At 37.0% G+C, this 19,561-nt stretch overlaps 1 protein-coding gene across 4 annotated transcripts in view; it reads left to right on the forward strand.

Moving 5' to 3' along the window:
- The window catches only part of LOC145991439 (phosphatidylinositol 3,4,5-trisphosphate 3-phosphatase TPTE2-like), a 237,558-nt gene that overhangs the window by 204,876 nt on the left and 13,121 nt on the right, over positions 1-19,561 (forward strand). The window lies entirely within an intron of this gene.

Here is a 19,561-nt window from a genome sequence, read left to right on the forward strand (position 1 = left end):
TAACTGTCTGCAACGAAATGAAAGTACCAAAAGATTGCAAAACAATTTATTTCTTTACAAAAACATTTGATTTCAATAATTTAACTTATTAGACTCAAAGTTTATTATAGAATACATGACAACTCTTTATGTCCATTCACTTAAGCAATCTTGTCCTCTGGTAAATAAAACCTATACTGTTATTGGCTATGTATTTTTTGAAGTAATTACATTCCTGTTAGTTATGTATTTCACCTTTCTGATACGCGGTCTGATAATTAAGTTCGCAAACTTATTCCTAGAAAATATACATACCTTATTGCTGAAAAGCACTGTGGTCACCTTCAAAGAACTCCCCTTGGGAAGCTGTACACCACTGCCAGCGCCTACTCCACCCTTCTAAGCAATTTTGGAACTGTTTCTGGGATGGCCTTCAGAGATGCCGTCGTATTAGCCTTAATGTCATCAAAATATTTTCCTTTCAAAACTTGTTTGACCTCTGGGTAAAGAAAGAAGTCATTGGGAGCAAGGTCAAGTGAGTATGGTTGGTTGTCTACCAAAGTTATTTGTTTCCTGGTCAAAAACTCACATACAGACAGTGCCGTGTGCGCAGGTGCATTGTCGTGATGCATGAGTCATGAGTTGTTGGCGAGAAGTTCCGGTCATTTTACATCTCACGTTTTTCACGTCTTCAGTTAAAATTTTCCGCACAGTTTTCCTATCAATGTTCACTTGGTCTGGTATGGATCTCATGGTCAGTCTCCGATTTGCATGCACAATTTAACGAATTTTGGCAATGTTTTTGTCTGTTCAGCTCGTTACTGGCCACCCTTCCCTTTTCTTGATCAGTCACTTGTTCCTTCCTCTCAGAAAACTGTTTAATCCATTTGTACACTGCTGTTTTCTTCATGGCATTCTTGCCGTACACCTGCACTAACAATTCTCATATTTCACTCCCACTCTTACCCAGTTTCACCAGAAATTTGATTTTTGTTTGTTTCTCTAATTCCAACTCAGCCATTTTTCAAGACAGCGTACACACATAAGCACAAACAACAATGCTAGCCACTCAACACAAATCTGCCATGCGTCAACGTGAACACTGCTGTGAGACACTGAAATACCTTCAAATCATCATCTCTTTCGCGGTTTCCTGCCTCTGTTTGGGTCGGCATAGAAGTCAAGCCTCTCCATTTTTCTGGGTCTTCCACCACTCCTCTCTCTTTCCATGGTGTTCCAACCTTGTCCTCTTCTCCTATCACTCTCCACTATCTGCTCTTTCCACCGACATCTTGGTCTCCCCCTTGGCCTTATTCCCACTCCTTGTGCATGGCAAGCTTATACTGGTAGTCTTTCTGTATCCATCCTCTTCATGTGTCCGAACCATCTCACCTGTGCCTGATCTCTCCTGTCCTGAAGCTTCACCACACCCACTGTCTGTCGGATCTTCTCATTCCTTATGCTATCCCTTCTAGTCTTCTCCAATATACTCCTTAAAAATTTCATCTCCACTGCCTGCTTTCTTTTGTCTCTCTGTGTCATTGTCCAAGTCTCTGCTCCATACATAATAATTGGCACGTAGTATGTGTTGTATATTACCTTCTTGCATTCCATAGGTACATCCCTGTTCCATATTAATCTTCAAATACTTTGATATAGTCCATCACCCATTTGTCCTCTTCTGTTTACCTTCTCATCTATTCCACTTCTCTCAATTATGCTTCCTAGATATTTGAAGCTCTCCACTACTATCAACTCTTCCATTTCCATCTTTATTCTTGGTTCATTTCTGACTCTGTTTCTTGTTATTAGCACCTCACTCTTTTCTGCACTGAATTTCGTTCCTGCTCTTTTGATTTCCTCATTCCAACTATCTCAGTCTCTGTACTACTTGTTCCCTGTTCCCCCATATTACTAAGTCATCAGCAAACAACAGGGCCTTCATCTCTTCCTCTCCTATCTTCTTCCTCACCTCTTCGTTAATTGCATCCATTGTAATTATGAAGAGCAGTGGAGAAAGAGCACTTCCCTGTTTTAGTCCATTACTTATACTGAACCACTCTGTTCTTCCCACTTCACATAGCTCTGGTTGTCCTTGTATGTGCTCTACACACTATCTCTTTCTTCCTCGACTCCTCTCTCTCTCAGACCCTTCAAAATCTTTGTTCTGTACATGCTATCCTATGCCTTTTCTATATCTAGGAATGCCCTAATCAAATCATTTCCATACTGGTAGTGCCTTTCCTGCATTTGCCTTATGGTGAATATCAGATCTACTGTTGATCTGCCTCTTCTAAATCCATACTGTTCCTCTCTTGTTCAGCTCTGTTGCTTCCCTTATTCTTTTTTCTAATATTTTCTCATACACTTTTGCTGAGTGGCACATAAGTGTTATTCCTCTGTAGTTTTTACATTCCTTTCTGTCACCCTTCTTGAATATGGGAACTATTAGTCCCTTTGTCCAATGTCTTGGCACTTCTCTCTCTTGCCACACTGTTTTCAACACTGTACAGCCACAGCACACCAATCACTCCTGCTCCTAGTATCATTTCCACTGGCACTTCATCTACTCCAGGTGCTCGACCTCTCTTCAGAGCTTCCTTCACTTCTTTCCATGTGAGATTCACTTTTTCAATCATTTCTTCATGTTCATTTCCTTTTTTCACATTCAGAAATTTCTCAATGATTTCTCCACATTCACCTTATTTCTTCTCCTCCAATGTTTCCCCCTTCATCCCTTTCCTTACAGCTGTCTCCTCTTTCTCTTTTCCTTTCTCTCACTAATCCATACCATACTTTCTTGTTCCCATCTACATTTTGCCCGACCCTGTGGCCAAGTGGTTAGCACATCGCGCTGCGGCGCCAAGGGTCCCGGGTTCGAATCTCGGTCGGGCTTGGTTGTTTGTGAATGTCCATTCATCAATTTCATCATTTCATCACTCATCCCCATCTTCGCCAATTAGCCAAGAGGCACAAAATGCGAATAAAATAAAATAAATCAATCACTCAGTCAAACCATCTACATCTTCTTCTAGCACTTGACCCATTCTTCCATCCACTTTCTTCTTTCCTCAATTACTACTGTTCTTCCCTCTTTCTTCTTTTCCACATACTCTTTTCGTGCATTTTGTGATTTAACTTTAAACCATTATCTAAATGCATAATTTTTGTTTTTCACTGCATCTCTAGTTCTTTCATTCCACCATGGTGTTTCTTTCTTCTTTCTTTTCTTGCTTGTCATTCCACATACCTTTTCGGCTGCCTCTACTAATTCTGTTTTAAATCTTGTCCATTCTGTTTCTACTCTTTTGGGTTCATCTCTTGCCACTTTTGTTCGCAATATTTCTTGATATTTCTCTTTTATCATCTTATCCTTCAATTTCCACACTCTTACCCTTCTCTCTTGTTTGTCCCTTGTATCTTTTATTTTCCATCCCCTCACATCTCCTACTAGTAGCCTCTGGTCACTGTCTAAGTTCTCACTGGGTATTACTTTAATGTTGTTCATTATCTTCTTTACTTCCTTGTTTACCAATATATAACACTGGGCAACAGTGAAATTGCAGCACAGTGTTTGAGAGCTAATTTAGGGCGATTGCATGCTGCTGAATAATGATATAATAATATATTTCCTGAATTGGCTCTAATTTATGAAATAAATGCAACTAAACCAAAATGGCGGAAACATAAGACATACACATATAAACTTCCAACAACAATTTAATATTTATTTTTGTGATTACAATCATTATTATAAAAATAAATTTATATAGGACTATCATCATAATAATTAAGAAAATATGTACGCAATGAAGTAACAAATTTTGTCATTTCTGATTCCAAACAAGTTTTGCAAACTATATGTGGGACCCATTTTTTTATTCTGTTGTCTCAGATTTTTGGCAAAATAAGCCTAATACAAATCTTTCACTACATCACTACATCCGTGATATTTCTTCTCTGTGATGGTAGACAATATATTCCACATATATAGCAAAAAACATTTGGGTTATTGAAACACTTACTACGTGAGGAACTCATATTTCCAATGTATTCACATTAAATGCATTTCGCTTAGTTATACCACAGATTAATAAGATCGCTTACTTCCTATCTCTCCTTTGTAATCTGTGCGTATACCAAACCGGACATGTGGAGCCACCCTACGGCTGTTTCGAAACGTAAAGCGTTGTCATAGCAACCTCTCCGCGAATCATATCTTACTCTTGGCAGTGACAGTTGAATGCGTCTCGGCGCAATGATCCGCTCACCCCACCCTTCCATTCCTGCTTTTATTTTCTGCTAATAATTCGGGACATATCTCGTAAGGTCGAATTAATTATTTTATTTAAGTGCATAAAAATGTTCTACAAGGATAAATACCATTGTTCAGTTAATGCACGTTACGTTTGAATGATTTCTACATCTAAGGTATGAGATATGCAGAATAAGTAGCCCAGAAGCACAACATACGAAAATAATTTCAAGTTCCTGAAATTCCAGCACGTAAATCATTCCGTTGTGCATGAAAAATGGTCCGTGTATTATCTGTGGTAATAAGTATTTTTATTTCGTATTCTCCCTATTATGCGTTGCTTTTCTGACATTTTGGGCAAATCGCGATTTTATCTTGTGTAAACTCTACGGCGATTACTTTGATCGTAGATCAATGCATTTTACCCCTCCCTCGTCGTTGTTTATTTAGCGTCGCATTTTTCCAATTTTAGGCTAATCGCGACGATGCTTGAAAAATTGATGACACAAAGAAAGCTCTAACAGGGATTCGAACCCAGGACCCCTGCATTAACCGAACAATGGTATTTATCCTTGTAGAACATTTTTATGAACTTAAATAAAATAAATACTACGACCTTACGAGATATGTCCCGAATTATTAGCAGAAAATAAAAGCAGGAATGGAAGGGTGGGGTGAGCGGATCATTGCACTACCAAAAGTGTTCTAAAGGGCGCTCGAGCCATGTTGCAACATTTCCCAAATTGTCTCTTTCTCTTCATAACAATTGCTGCACAGTTTAACGTGGGTGGCAATCTGCAGGATACAGCATACTTAATACCAGCAACTGTTTCTGGTGCCGTCACTGTAATTTTCTCCCTTGTGTAGGCCTACCATATTCAATCGCAAGATGTAGACACTTCTGATTTACCAACGTAGAAAATTCCATTCATCTGTCTATGGCCTCATAAAACGAAAGACAAATGCATCCACTTTCTATGCAATTGATACCAGTGGAGTACCCTGAGGAGGGGGGGGGGGAAATTTGATGCTGAAAATGCCAGGGAAACAAAAGACAGGATTCGAAGGTTTTGTCTCAGGAAATAAGAATAAATCATGAAACGTATATTAAAAACTACTGATGGAACATTAATGCTATTCATCTAACGAAACCATTACAAATCGGCTGGCGGCTTGTAGGTATGAAATATACTGGAATAAAAGATATATACATATAGTCAGTCAGTACTTGTTTTCCAAACTTAACCACCATCCTAAGAAAATTGGGGACCTACAAGTGAGTAACGTAACCCAGTCTGGGAAATATCCTATAACAGCTGAGGGTTCGATGTGCTGACCCTACGTCACCCCATTACTGGTTGAAGATCTCTACACCTCTAGGTAGGGTTGTGGGAGGCAGACTGACAGTCAGTTGATAGGCCAAGGACCTTCCAGGGCTGCAGAGCAGTGGATCTCAACCTTTTTCAGTCGGGGACTCACCTTGAAGGATATTACACTTCATGGGACCCATAAGATGGGAACAAGCGGAATTACTTTGTAGGGGTGTGCACCTAGTCTATAATCATATATTTGCTCTTTTACAACAACACGGCCTGAATTTAAATTGTTAAAACAATATATCTAAGTAATTTAATGTAGTAGGTTTTTAAGACCCAGTTAACAAAGTTTCGAACCCAACTTCCCGACCCACTAAATGTCCCCTCAGGACCCAGGAGTTGGTCGCACCCTATAGGTTGAGAAACTATTCTGTAGAACCATGGGTTATGTTATGCTGTAGATGAAAGTAAATATTTTACACTACAGTTAATTTCTATCACAACTTACATTCAGTGTTCTGTAGATGAAATAGTATTTTGGACAATACGACATAGAAACTAGTTCAGTGCCATCTACCATGAGAGAATAGAATAAAATAATAGTTATGAGTGACACAGCTCATTGGGGAAGTTATCAAACAGAATAATTTCTGGAATAAAATTGTAATTGTTTTAATTCTATCAGTCTATTTCTCTGTAAAAACTACTATGATGGTGATAATGAATCGTTATAGGAAAATAGACTAAGAAAAGGTCACACCTTACACAAGTTAACCTAGAATGGCTATATAGCAACCACCCCATCTCGAAGTTGTACCTATATGGAGACGCATAGTGGTTCGGATCCCACTTTAAACTGTAGTTCCAGTCCCGATTGGCCTTACTGTGAATAAAGTTGACTTAAAACACCAAATCAATCAATCAATCGAAGTTGTATGAAATTTCACTTTTCTGGTTTGCATGAGAGTAATTTCAACCCATTTCTAAAAACGTGTGAATGTTTGTAAGATATATTATTAACTAATCACTGCATGCTTATTCATTTTAGTATTTGTCAAAAATCCCTAATTTTTAATGTAGAATGGGAGTAGGAGTATGTCATACAAGCGAGTTTTGTTTGAAGTTACTTACTGGAACCACTCTACACATTGACTACAATTTCATCATATGGCATTACATATTTCATAGACTAACTAACTAACTCTCTAGCCTTCTTAAACCCGAAGGTTCATGGCTGCAGCAACACAGGCCTTCCATCTGTCCCTATCTTGAGCAAGATCTATATACTCTTTTCCATCCCTACCGATTTCCTTTAGGTCCATCTCAACGTTGTCCCTCCATCTTCGCCTTGGCCTTCCTACAGGTCTCTTACCATCTGGTTTCCCAACAAGAATCCTGTAAACTCCTCTTTCCTCTCCCATTCGTGCCACATGGCCTGCCCATCTAAGTCTTCTTGATTTAATTATTCTAATAATATCTGGACATGAATACAAATTATGTAGTTCTAAATTATGTAACCTTCTCCACTCACCTGTCTCCTCATCCCTTTTAGGTCCAAAGATTTTCCTAAGGATTTTATTTTCAAATACTCTCAATTTATGTTCCTCTTTTAATGTAAGGGACCAAGTTTCACACCCATATAATACTACAGGCAAAATTACTGTTTTGTATATTTTAACTTTTAGTTTCTTAGATATTAAACGAGAAGACAAAAGTTTATGAAGAGAGAAGTAACATGCATTTCCTGAATTAAGCCTACTTTTTATTTCCTCTTTAATATAATTTTCATTTGTTAATATTACTCCTAAGTATTTGAATTTGGAAACTGGTTCAAACGAGTTGTTATCAATAATTAGATTTTGATTATTACCTAACACTTGGTTTCGGCCTGTAAGCATATATTTAGTTTTCTCTTTGTTAACTTCCAAACCTATCTCTTTAGCAGTTTTGAAAAATATTTTAGCATTATTCTTAATCGTATTTATATCATCCCCCAGTAAGTCTACATCATCTGCATATGCTAACAACTGAGTCACACCATTTAATTTTAGTCCTTCTTTAGTTTCTTTTACCTTCCTTACAGCATATTCTAAGGCAAAATTAAAGAGCAATGGAGATAATGCATCTCCTTGTTTTAACCCATCGTGAATTATAAATTTGTCAGACATATTATTACCCACACGAATTTTACTTTCTGTTTCACTGGTGCATATTTTTATCATACTAACAAGCTTCTTAGGTATTCCAAACTCTACTAATATATTATATAATTTATCTCTTTTGACCGAATCATATGCTTTTTTGAAATCAATGAATAGCTGATGGACATTTTGATTATATTCCCACTTTTTTTCAAGTGTCTGTCTGATGTGAAAAATTTGATCTGTAGTTGATCTGTTACGTTTAAATCCACATTGATAATCACCTATAATTTCATTAGCATATGGGGTTAGTCTTGTTAAAAGAATGTTAGACAATATTTTGTATGTTGTTGAGAGTAGAGAAATTCCACGGTAATTATTGCAGTTCATTTTATCACCTTTTTTAAACACAGGAACAATTATGGATTCTTTCCACTGTTGAGGGATTTCTTCTTTATTCCATATTAAACAAATTAATTTATGAATTTGACATATTAATGAATTTCCACCATATTTAATTAACTCAGCTGGTATTAAATCAATGCCAGGTGCTTTGTTATTCTTAAGCCTTTTAATAGCATCTTTAACTTCAGTCAAGTTAGGTTCTGGAACTAAAGGTTCTGCTGTGTGGACTTCATTTACTTCTGATTTATCTCCTACATGGACATTTAAAAGGTCATTAAAGTAGTTCTTCCATCTATTTAGAATATCGCTTGGGTCAGCTAGAAAATCACCGTCTTTATCTTTTATCAAGTTTACTTTAGGTTGCCACCCCTTTCTAAATTCATTTACACCTTTATATAAATCTCTGATATTTTTATTTTTGCTGTTTGTTTCAATTTCGTTAATTTTGCTTTTCAAGTAATCTCTTTTTTTACTTCTAAACGTGCGGTTAACTTCTCGCTTTATTGTATTATAATTGCTTAGATTTGTATCATCCGAGTTATTTAACCACCTAAGTCTAGCCTGATTTCTTATTTCTATTAGATTATGACATTCATTATCAAACCATGGCTTACTTTTTCTCGGTTTATGGTATCCTATACTTTCTTTAGCTGCTGATTCTATTGCATTACGTATGTGCTCCCAATTCTTATTTACGTCTGTTTCATTTATATTTTCATCATCATTTAAATCCTGCAAAACCTCAAATCTATTTGACAGTTTAATTTGGTAATCTTTCTTAATTCTTTCATCAGCAAACTTTCCTGTATCAAATTTTAGAACTTTTAGATTTTGTTGCTTATGATTTATCACTGAGAGTCTTTCTCTTAATTTAGCAATTACTAAATAATGGTCACTGGCACAGTCAGCACCTCTATGTGTACGAACGTCAATTATACTAGTATGCCTTCTCTTATCAATGAGAATATGATCTATCTGATTATGAGTTTTACCATCTGGAGAAGACCAGGTATATTTATGGATATCTTTATGTTTAAAAGTGGTACTTTTCACAATTAAATTCTTTGAGGTTGCAAAAGTAATCAATCTTATACCATTATCATTACTTAATTCATGAAGACTTTCTTTACCAATCGTAGGTTTAAATGTATCTTCTTTGCCAATCTGTGCATTACAGTCACCTAACAGAATTTTCATATCATACTGAGAAAATTTATCAAAGACCTGTTCTAACTCTGTATAAAAATCATCTTTAGTATTATCATCTTTATCTTCCGTTGGTGCATGTATGTTTATTAAAATAATTTTACACCACCTACCCTGTAAAACTGCATATGATATCCTATCATTAATAAATTCTACTGTTTTAAGAGCCGAGATAATTCTATTATTTATGAAAAAGCCTGTTCCAAAATTATGATTTTCAGTACCACCATAGAAAAAAGTATAATTTTTAGTTTTACAATTTCCTTCTCCTGGCCACCTAACTTCCTGGACAGCTACTACATCTAATTTATACTTAACTATCTCATGAACTGTACACTGAAATGCCCCAGGCCGGTAAAGGCTCAGAACATTCCAGGTGCCTAATTTAATATCCTTATTCCTAACGTAGATCTTATCCTTAGTCCAGGGACCTCCCAAAGTAGTCCCCACCCGGAGATCCGAACGGGGGACTATTTTACCTCCGGAATATTTTACCTTGGGAACATCCATGGCCTTATATTTCTGTTTCTTGACATGTCTTTTTACAGTGCAGAGTTGTCAGCTCTACGCCTAACCCCCGATATGAATGGAGGAACTACTACACAAGACAAACACAAACATATTAGACAGCACAATTACTACACCAGACGAACACAAACACATTAGACAGCATAACTACTACACAAGACACACACAAACACATCACAACTACTACACAAGACACACACAAACACATCACAACTATAACACAATATAAACACACACACACCACAACTACTACACAATATAAAAAACAAACAAACAAACAAACAAACAAACAAACACAAACACACACACACACACACACACACACACACACACACACACACACACACACACACACACACACACACACACACACACACACACACACACACACACACACACACACACACACACACACACACACACACACACACACACACACACACACACACACACACACACACACACACACACACACACACACACACACACACACACACACACACACACACACACACACACACACACACACACACACACACACACACACACACACACACACACACACACACACACACACACACACACACACACACACACACACACACACACACACACACACACACACACACACACACACACACACACACACACACACACACACACACACACACACACACACACACACACACACACACACACACACACACACACACACACACACACACACACACACACACACACACAAACAAAACTATTCAATTATTATTATTATTATTATTAAGTGCATGCGGGACAGTCTCCGCCCGGCTTTTCCTCCCGAGTCAGTGTTGCCAACTTAGCTCTCTTGGAGCCAGATCTGGCTTTTTCGTGCACTCGCGTGCCGGTGAACTGGGGCGCCCGCCCCCGTGCCTCACTATGATACCATTACTGGTTCCGACCCACATAGACCAATTTATGCCATGATTATACATTTTGCACGTCACGTGATATTGTTATATTGGCTGCGTCGCCCCATCCCCTCTTATATCCCCAGCTACTTTTTTTATACATATATAGCGCCGTGTTGATGTGAAATTGGCTCGTATTTTTATCAGGGAATCCTTTATTTTCTCGGTTCCTGAATTTAATTATTTTTTTCCAATTCGCGATTACAATTACCACCTGAGCGCTAGTGTCGCTTCCAATATGGCCGCTCTAAGTAGGATAAATCTTTGTTTACATTCAAACATTTCATATTTCATAGTTACACAAAAATCTGGACTCGAAATATGAATGTCTTAGAATAAAAAACAAAGCAGTCATTGAGTATGTAGGATCAAGCTAGATAAGCACACTCCCAACCCCCCACTCCTAAACACACACACAATGGAATTAAAAATACACCACTGAAAGATCTTATCCTGCACAGATATGTATTTTATATATTCATATACTTAATACAGTAATGAAGATGATACAATCCATGCATTCAGAATAAATATTGCACATGAATTTTTTAAAGCTAATTAAAAAACAAAAGAAATGTGCAAATTTCCAGCTGATGACAAAGAAACCAACAGTAATTTTTTGCAATTTAGAGAGATTTCACATCAACGTGACATGTGACATATGCCACTTGGAAATGAACCAATGAACAGCAACATTTCACTCATAGTGGATGCCATATTGACAAAATCCCTGCTACTTCTAAATAATGTCACACATGTTTCTAGTCAGTCTAAAAGAAAGTGAACATAAAGAGTTAATAAATAATCATTCTTTCAAGCTTCACACTATCAGGTCGATCATTGGTGCATGTTTCACATATCATCCCTTCCATCAAGAAGTAAATTTAACTTGGCCTCGTATTGAACATAGGTGTCTCACTCATGATGATTTGCTGCAAGGGCTAGACCATTCAATGTGTCATGTCTAAATGTTAAGTGATTGGCTTATTCCTACCTAATGTGTAGATTATACTTTCCTCAAACTTTTGATCTTACCAATTATTGACCAGGTTGGGAGATAATGAAAGCACTTTAAGAAATGTCATTACCTTTTTGAGAAGAGCTGGGCTCTTATACTGTCTCTGAGGAAGTTCGTAGTTTTGTGTATATCCTTTGCAAGTCTTTATAACATTTCACTTTCAACCTTTCTCAAGGGGCTCTTCACACCCATTTTTTAACTCAGGTATGGGTTCGATACCCGGTGGAGACCCATAGTGTTTCGGATCCCACTTTAAACGGTAGTTTCAACCAAATTAGCCTTTCTGTGCATAAAGTAGACCTAAAAGAACAGTTCAAACTCAAGTAAGGATATTAGATAAGAGGATTCTTCCTCACATACATTGAATGGCCCAATATGGTCATTATGCCTACAAGTCCCAAAATTTATTTCAAGCATCTTACTTCTAATTACACATATAAATTATATTGTTAGCATTAAACATATGGAATATAAATAAAAGACTGTAAGAAATCCTTAAAACCCTACATCAAATAATTTCCACTGTATTGAATATTATCATAATATTGTTAATGAAATTCCATTAGACAAACCATTGTGTCATACTGATAGGTTTTTTGGTCGGACACTCACTATGGTGACATGTTATACTTCACCAAGAAAGAATTTACATGTTGAAATACTCCAGAAGAAGAGAACAGTTTCAGAGTAAGTACATTACTCTTAATGATTTAATACTCATACTGTGGAAATGTAAAACATTATATTCTATTGCTAATAACAAATGTAAGGGAAAATAAACAAACACGTTGTTATTCAGGTATATATATATATATTTATTGAATCACTAGTAATTAATATATTTTGCATAAGGTATGATAATCTCTTTGAGGTCCTACAGACTTTCACTGGAATAAAAGTTACTGAAATTATTAAAGCATCATTAACACACTCAACAAACATTTCCATAGTAGGTTCACATATGTACAGTCTCAAACAGAAAAATATGTGCATTTTATTTCCTTTAATCAAACTTTTCAAATATTTTACAGGACTGTTTAGCTGAAAATCATATCTTTTTCATCCATCCTGCTTGGAATATTTAGTGAAACATTAAATACATTTGTTTCTAACATCCTCAAGCAATGTATCGTGTTGTTAGGTGTTATGTACTTTAAGCAAAATTTATCCCTAAAGCATATATTTTTTTAATGCAGAAAAGGGAAAATACAATTTCTTATGCATGAGCCACATAACTGATGACAATGTTATTCCATAAGAAATGCAATATACTTACTTGGTTCTACATCTGGGTATGCATCATGACTAACTTATTTCTATTAAAATTCATAAACATTTTCTCTGAAAAATTGTCTCCACAAACTCTGTAACTTTTGTATGTTTTGTGCCTCAAGTCCTTTCGCCATATTTTCTCCAACTATATCTCAGCTCTACGAGAAAAATAAAAGACGAAAAATTATTTTAGAAACATATAACTATGCAAGACAAAGCATTCTGCATTTTATGTCACTCAAAGAAGATAAATTCCAAGATGCAAGAGTTGTTGGTGAGCTAAGGTCAAAGCGTGACAAACACAAAGAAAAGTTACTGAAAATGAGTATGCACTATCTGTATCTGTTGAATAAAGTAGTGTCAAATGTATAAGGGTCCATTCTATGATAGCTCCTTCAATAATTGCGCAAAATCTTATGAGCTTGTCACCATTCAATTGATTTATTTTTACTCAATTTTCACATTATTTCTCATCGTAACTACTTCTTATGACACCATACAGTGTGTGGTAATGCAAATAAAAAAATATTATAGATATTGCACTAAACTTCCTAACATATGAAGCAAAGTTTTACCACATTATCTTTTAGAAAGAGTCCCTGAAGCTTACTGCCTAACCTACAAATGGCTCACAATGCAATTTTTGTCATTAAATGGATCATGGAATCTATTCCCGGGAGTGCTTTCAAGAAAAATGTTATGACACAACATATTTCTGAAGAAGATACCAGGACAGGAAATATGTCAACAAATCAAAATCACCCATACCATCTAGTAGATCAAAGCCCATGACCAACAACAAGAGCTATTACAGCAATAATATTAACTACAGGTATAATTAGATGATTCCATCAACAAAATATATTATTATTAATAATAGGAGTAACATCCATAATTCTGTAGGGTTGGACTAAAGCACATAGATTAAAATGCGATTTGAAACACAAAATCTTCCTCCCGTGGCACCAGTGAGAAAGGATTTTTCTTTACAGTAACACATGTGTAAATGTTCGTAAAATATTTTGCATATATTGCACATGTAGGTTAGTTACACTCATTTCGTTTTAAAAACTAGTGATTACTTATGATTTGGTTCAATGTATGCTTTCGTAGTTAGGTTAGGCAGGCCAGGTTTGGTTCTCTTAGCATTATAAATAAATTACCTAAATTCATTTTACTAAGGTTCCGATTTACTGCTACATTAATTTCCACTAGTCTCCGATACTTACAGTCCCTTGTCAATGGAAAATACATTGTCCTTGGGAAGCGTGCAAGCTTGCGTAAGGTAATTTTTAAGTTGTTTTTTCAACATAAATATTTTTAAAAAATCCAAAGATTGCTAATTACTTTAAGAAAGGTTCAAATTTCGTGTGACAATGATTGCTAAAATTCTACGATAATTAGTGTTCCTGCTAAGAGAAGTTTTTAAAAAATCATAGAACGATAGGAACCGTTACCTTAGGTTTCATCGCTTTAATATTTACACGCTTTTTTTCATCTCCTGTACATGTTGACAAAGTTTTAAATGCTAGAAGAAATAAACTTCATGCAGAAGCGAATAGGAGCGCGATAACTTGCAACTTTCTGCATTATAAAATGCACAAATGAGCTTTTCTGAACCTCAAACAAACTTCAAGTCATTCCTACTATTCTTGTTGGATTCCTATCCTCCTGTGTAACTTATAAATAACATTAAGTTTCAAAATCGAACCTTTACCCTTTCAGACATTTTTTTAACACATGGCCTTTTACTTAAATGAAGGAAAATACAGAATAGGAAGACATGCTAGGAATTATTCTCCGTGGAAACTAACTTTATGGAAATTATTTTTACATAAAGAGCGAAGAGAATTCATAAATAACTAACCTTTCAGGATATGACAGAACACGAACACAGCTCTGGATTCCTCTTCTGACAGTTTTTACAATAAAAATCTGCACAATAAGCCATTGTTTATATTTTTTGTTCTTCTACATCCTTATTAAAATAGTTAGTGTACGTCCATGACAGATCATATGGAACGATGTTACGTCATGTAGAACTAGTGACTTTAAAAATACGATTTTTCTTATACATGTTTAAGAAGGGAAAGGCATTTAATAAAATACAAAATCACGTACAAGTGATCATCATTGATTAATAGATACATAAACTAAATTTTTAATGAGAAAATTAGGATTTAGCATCGATGGTGGTGCCGACTGGTATAGATCTACCAACTTATTTGAAACCCTGGCCAGAAACAAGTGGCGCTAGTGTCGAACGTTTAGGAGGGGAGCTCGGCAACTCTGGGGCAAGGGAAGGGATGGCAGAAACACGTGTTTTCCCCCTGTGTTGCCAAATCTAGAAGTGGGCGTGTGCCGTGAAAGGTTTGCAAGTAAACAAATATGCAGGCCGAATATTAAGTTTCGTTTGTAGACGTGGTCATTCAAATAACATAGCATAAGAGAGAGGAGGGAGGGGGACACTAAAGTTAAAAACGCCACCTGTCTCGCAGAAGGATATCAACAATTTAAACACATAAGATTAATATTCTAAATTATGTAAACTATATATTTTTTTTTTAAAAAAAAAGCAACTTACTTTTGGGTTTTTGCCTCCGGTTGGCCTGGAGACAGATTATAAGGTGTCTATGCCGGAGAGGTCTGAATTCGAACTATGGTGCTCCGTATGTACTCGATCGGGTTCAAGTCGCAGTGATATGGTGGAAGTCGAAGGACGTGGTGACCGTGGGTTTTCAAAATTGTATCAGCTCGATATACCGGATCAGGAAGATTATTTTTTTACTTTCAGCAACAATTCTGGCTTTGTTTGTTCGATATCGAAAGTGATGTTATTTTTTAATAGCTATTTAATCTCTAGTTTCTTACTTTTTGTGTTCGGGGCTTTATTGGTTTGAATTGAGTGGTAGGAGACATTATCCATAACAATGACCTAGGTGGGAGATTCGGAATAAGTTTCTGTTCCAACTACTTCTCGAAGTTCTCGAAATTCATTTCGTTTTGGTAATCGCCAGAAGTTCTTTTCGCCTGAAATATATAAAGTGCGTTTCGAACAAACCCCATGGAACCCCCGGCGTGACTTATGATAAGTCTCTGCCCCGGACTGTCGTTTGTGAAGACACCTGACCACAGGCGCCGACTCCATGGGGCTTGGGAGGGCTCAAGCCCCCCCCCCAAATAATTTTGCTTGAGAGGATCTAATGTATTATTTTGCTTCACTTGTAAAGTTTGCTCTGAATTGTGCCAAATGAACTTAACTTTCAATACACATTTGAAATGTTCTAGACCATCAACTTTTGGGGGCTATGACCAGAGACAGCAAAACACATGACTTATAACTTTATACTTAGTATGTAATTATGAGTATTGTTAAAATGTTTACTAAAAAGAGTTTCAAAAGACGATGTGCATGAACTAGGGTAGTGGATGGGACATTCGGGGCTTCGGGCTACAAATGGCTCTGACATGACATTCAGAACGAGATCATTGATATGTTAGGAAGATCTGTTTTGCGCTCCGTGGTAGCAGATATTAAAAGTCGGGAATATTTTGCTATTATGGTTGACGAAACTTGTGATATATCCATCCGTGGAAAATTAAAATTAATATTCTGCATTCGAACTGTGAATAAAAATTTTGATATTTTTGAGGAATTCATGGGCTTTTACGAGATTCCGAACACTGAGGCCAAAACTAAATAAAGAAAGAGAGTGAGTCATTCATTAATTTAATTTATTTCAGTAATCAGAGCCCCCCAATTTTTTTGACAAGTCGGCGCCCCTGCACCTGACACATCTTCTCTGCCAACATTTTTTTATTTTGTAATTAGGATGAATCAAAGTTTCATCAATGTAAACAACAGGCCTCCCTTCGTTGCGGAATCTGTTGATCGCACGAAGATATCTTGCTCTCAAAACCACAATGTTGCTTCGTTCAACCAGAGCTAAGCGAGAGTTTCTACATTTTTTAAATTTAAAGCCTATTTGTTTCATAATTTTCCGTAATCCCCCCGATAATTAATTTATTCCTTAGCAATAGCTAAAAGTTTCAATATTGTAGGAACTTCTCTTTTCACTACGTACATTTCATGGATTTTCCTTCGCAGTATACACTTTTCCATGTCGTCAATGACAATCTTATTCTGTCGAGCACATCTCCCTTTACCAGGAGTTGACAATTTCTGGTCAGGGGTTTGTAAATCTTTTTTCGCTCTTTCAGTTTTTTAAGCAATGACTCCGACCGTCCCGTTAGATATATTGCTCTCTTTAGGGGTTGATCACGAGGATAATTCCACCCGTCTCTTTTCTCTTCACACTTCTCGATGATTCGTAGTAGCAAATTTCATTCACTGCTGTGCACAACTTTCGACATTTTACACTTACTCAAAAACACGTCTACGCACATCAACAACACTCCTCGAATTCTTGAAGAGAGTAAAATTAGCAACACTGTGTCAGCGGAAGTGGGAAGGTCCTTGCCCGACCAGCACCAGAGAAAACACCGGGGGTGAAAGAAGGGGGTGGGGGAGGCCGGTTAGTTCGCATATTTTCCGAGGTTTCAGAAAGCTTGGTGGATCTATAGCTGGTTAATTCATACACGAACAAATGAATTCCGAAATTAACCTTATTCGGGTTTTTGCACCAGTGCGGGAGGCCTGGTTATACTACAAAATTCAGCTTCATAAGTTGCCTAGCAACAATTTACAAATAAATAAATAAATAAATAAGTTTCTTAATGGGAATTTCAGCCCATTATCAAATTTTGATATTACCGAGAAACGTGTGGAGTTATTTTACCTCCTACATTTTCCATGGTGTGTTTATTTTTATGACTGGAGTCAATTCAACTGAACTAATCATACAATTGGCTATCACAGTTGTTTTGTGTGCTGAAACTGTTATTAAACTTTATGCCACGAAATAAAATCTTTTTTTTGTTCCCCAGTGTAATCTATTACAGACTTTTGTTCAAGATTCCAACTGTATCTTGTAATCTTATGGCTGTCATATTTCTTCTTAAACCAGCTATTACCTACTAAGAGTCAGCTTCTCTTACAAAAGTCCAGTAGCCTCCTTCCCTCCTCATTCCTCTGTCCCCATCCATCTGCTCCATGTACTTCCATATACCCTTTCCTGCCTCTTCCCACTTGTGCATTAAAGTCGCCCATCACAATTTGCCATTCCTTTCCTACGTGTTCTTCCAAGTCTTCTTCAAATTCTTCTTTCTCCTCCCTTGTACATCCTGTTTGTAGGGCCTTCCGATGACGCAGTGGTAGCGTCGTTGCCTTGTAATCAAGGGGTCCTGAGTTCGATACCCTGTGGAGAAACATAGTGTTTCGGATCCCACTTTAAACTGTAGGTCCAGTCCCGATTAGCTTTACTGTGCACAAAGTGGATTTAAAACACCAAATCAAACCAAACATCCTGTTTGTGCGACATACACTTGAATTATTTCTATTACTTTCCCTCTTACATTCATTTTTAGTTTCATAATTCTGTCATTTACCCTTTCTACTTCCTCACTTATTCCACTTCTGACTACAAATCCAACCCCACTTCTCCTGCCCTCTTCAGTCCCTGCCCAGTACAGTTTATAGTCTTTCCTCAATTACATTTCTTATCTTCCTTTCCATTTTGTTTTGCTCATTCTAAAGATGTCAATTCCTCTTCTCTCCATGAGATTCAAAATTTCTTCAGTCCTTCCTGTCATTGTTCTAATATTCAACGTCCCTATTCGTAGCTCGTGTCGTCTCCAATTTCCAGTCTGTATTGCTTCTTTCTTAACTCGATTTTTTTATGTTTTCAGCTGTTGGCTAATAGGGCCTGTCACAGCCTACACCTGAGTGGTGGTGCTGCCACCTGTGGGTTCTCAGGTACACCCTTGTTTTCTTTCAGGGTTCTAACTCCCGCCTTTCTGGATCCCTCCAGGCCCACAAGGCAGTGGGGGCAAACACTTTTATGGTGGTGTTTATTTGCCACGACACAAGGCTGATGATGGGTATCTGTGGTATTTGCTGTGTGTGTCCATGCCACTGGACACCCTCCACATCCTGATAGCCTTGCCACCTCGGTCCGGTACTGATTATTTGGGTTTCCCCTTATTTGCAGCTCCCCCTCATATCTGAGGGAGGTTTCACTATCCGCCACCTGTGGCCCGTCCAGTAGCTGTCTCTCACACTGCTGCGAGACACTGAAATATCAAGGTTACAAAATCTTAGAGCTACTTGTATAGTGCTGCCCTCGGCACTAAATGGTGGCAAGTTCGCAAACTTAATTGTCAGACTTCGTATTAAGCTGCCTCAGGGACTGAGCACATTGAGTAGTCTCACCTCCAAAGAGTCTTGAGTTTGAGTCCTGGCATGCATCCCTTCATCTATTTCAATTTCATTTAATCATTCATTCTCATCATCAGGCAAAAGTGGCAAGAAAGCAAACATAACAAAAATACAAATATAAAATTATTTTTTTGATACTCGTAGGTTCTCAGTGTTA

This window comes from Lepisma saccharinum, chromosome 8 (genome assembly GCF_977018435.1).
Source record: "Lepisma saccharinum chromosome 8, izLepSacc3.1, whole genome shotgun sequence".
In the NCBI taxonomy this organism is placed as follows: Eukaryota; Metazoa; Arthropoda; class Insecta; order Zygentoma; family Lepismatidae; genus Lepisma; species Lepisma saccharinum.